This window comes from Montipora foliosa, chromosome 3 (genome assembly GCF_036669935.1).
Source record: "Montipora foliosa isolate CH-2021 chromosome 3, ASM3666993v2, whole genome shotgun sequence".
Taxonomy (NCBI): domain Eukaryota; kingdom Metazoa; phylum Cnidaria; class Anthozoa; order Scleractinia; family Acroporidae; genus Montipora; species Montipora foliosa.
The window spans coordinates 65,550,133-65,552,321 of record NC_090871.1 but is presented as its reverse complement, the minus strand read 5'-3'; the positions used below and the strand labels follow the sequence as shown (position 1 = coordinate 65,552,321).

At 37.8% G+C, this 2,189-nt stretch overlaps 1 non-coding gene across 1 annotated transcript; it reads right to left on the bottom strand.

The window, feature by feature from the left end:
* Positions 1-1,552: 1,552 nt before the first annotated feature.
* Positions 1,553-1,720, bottom strand: LOC137998218 (U1 spliceosomal RNA). Its single transcript, XR_011122780.1, has one exon. It is a non-coding gene; the product is annotated as a U1 spliceosomal RNA (small nuclear RNA).
* Positions 1,721-2,189: the final 469 nt, after the last annotated feature.

Below are 2,189 nucleotides of genomic sequence, written 5' to 3'. Positions count from 1 at the left end.
ACTTCTTTCACGCGTTTTTCTTTCAACTGTTTCAGCGTGTATAACCGACTTACGCCATGTTTAAAATGGTGCAAATTTCACCAATTTGTAAATATTAACACACCGTATGCGCAGTACAGGATACGCAGTACAATACTGAGGAACCTTTTCCTAATATCTATAGCGACAAGGCAAATTAGAGATTCTTAGTAAAATTCAAAAAGCTTGGTCTTTATTTTAATCTTACAACTTGTTTTTTTAAGTCGGAGCGTAAATCGCTTTTTCAAAAGTTAGATATCAAAATATAACGTAAAAGTAATGAACATTATTATATGGAGGAGAGTGTTTTACTGGGAACTAAACCACTCGTAGATTCCATACGCCACTTCATCCGGGACCCGAGTGGCGTATTTTCCGTATGTCACCTTTGTGAATGTCGTATCGTTCAATGACGTCACGATTCCCGCTTTTGCTTTTGTTGAATTGGTTTTTTCTATTTTTTCTAGTCTCCATATAATAAAAAGAACATTACACGTTGGCTCGAAGATATGAATTTTATGTTCTCGTGGCAAGAACAATATCTCACTCGTTCGCTTCGCTCACTCGTGAGATATTGTTCTTGCCACTCGAACATAAAATTCATATCTTCTCGCCACCGTGTAATATCCTCTATGTACTTAAGTTTTGTTTCGCCTTTCAGTATAATTAATTTTTAAGGTACACTGAAATAACTTGAAATATTAGCTGTAAAATCTTGATTTTGCTTCTGAATGCTGGGCTAGTTTTTCCATGAGAGCAAGTTTGTTTGAATGTTTGCTTTTGCTTGCTCTGAAATGGTGAGCTTCATTTTCCTTTAAGTAATATCTTAATTCGCGGCAAGGGAAGTCTATTTAACCTATACCTTATTTGCAGCCGGTTTTATAGGTGCAGCATAGAATTTTAAAAAATTAATGCAAATCTCTTTTCACTTTCCAATAAGCTCGTAAAATCAAATCAAACAGGCCTACAAAAGTAAAAATAAGATCATGAATTCTTTTCATGAAAGAAACAAAGCGGCCAACAAAACCTACAAAAGCACTTAAATAAAAGATAAACTTTGGGATTGTAGGCTTGCAATTGCCGTGTCTTCGTATGAGAACAATTCATTGTGTTCGATTTTTGCACTTTTTCGAGCGTTTGCAATTAATTAATTTGTGACGACGAAGCACCTGCTGGAATAAAATTAGGAGTCAAATTTTAAGTTATGAGTCAAATTACAAGTGCTAAAGACCTGAAAAACATATTCTTAAAGTGTAATGACCAACTTAGTTCTCACGGTTTCAATTGCTAATCCAGACGGAATTTAAAATAAAGAGAGATGAAAATTAAACAGGCTCCGGCCGTCTTTCCTCGTTGTTGATCCGTGTTACCGTTGACGGCGGTTTCATCAAAGTATTTCTGATGTAAAGACTCGGCAGGCAGAGAATTACAAGTTAAAATCTCAATATTTTGCATGCGAATATAGTGCAAGTTACTCCATAATGTTAAGCTCGTCCGAACAGTTGCCGATGTCGATGATTTTTGTTTAAGTTTAGAGGGCCACCAGCGCGAACGCAGGACTGCCCGACAAACAAAAATTGAACACCGCGACACCCACTCGCGTGGGAAACACGCAGAGGTCAGCCTGATCGTGCGTGGGAAAAGGCCTCGCTCTGGGAGAACTGCCTGCGTGATCACAGTTGCTCCAGTGCATTGTAAGTATGAGAAATGTCTGCTATTCACCTGCTTTTATAGTTCAGGAAAAAACGCTTTAATGTGGGACAGTTATGAACTTGATCCTAATCCGAGAATGCTCGGTAGGCGGCCTGGATCAATTTACAAACCTTCAATGCGCATGCTAGAGACGACTAAATTTGAACGCGTTGAATTATTTTTGTTAATATGTACAAACAAATTGGCCTTCAGGTTGAAGAGTCAGCAAGTACCAGTCTTGGCTACTTGTTCTGTCAAAAAGAGAAACCCCCCCAGCGGTAATATGCTATCAATTCAGTATTATCGCCTTTTGCGCAGCCATCAGCCCTCATCATCTTTGTTAAGCTCTCAAATAACAATAGGGAACTGAAAACCAAGAGGTTGAAAGTTTTGACTTGTTATTAATAATTTAGATTTCTCAGTTTCGTTTTTACACTTACCTCGAGCTTTTTGATGATCCTTTAGCTACTAAAAGTTCG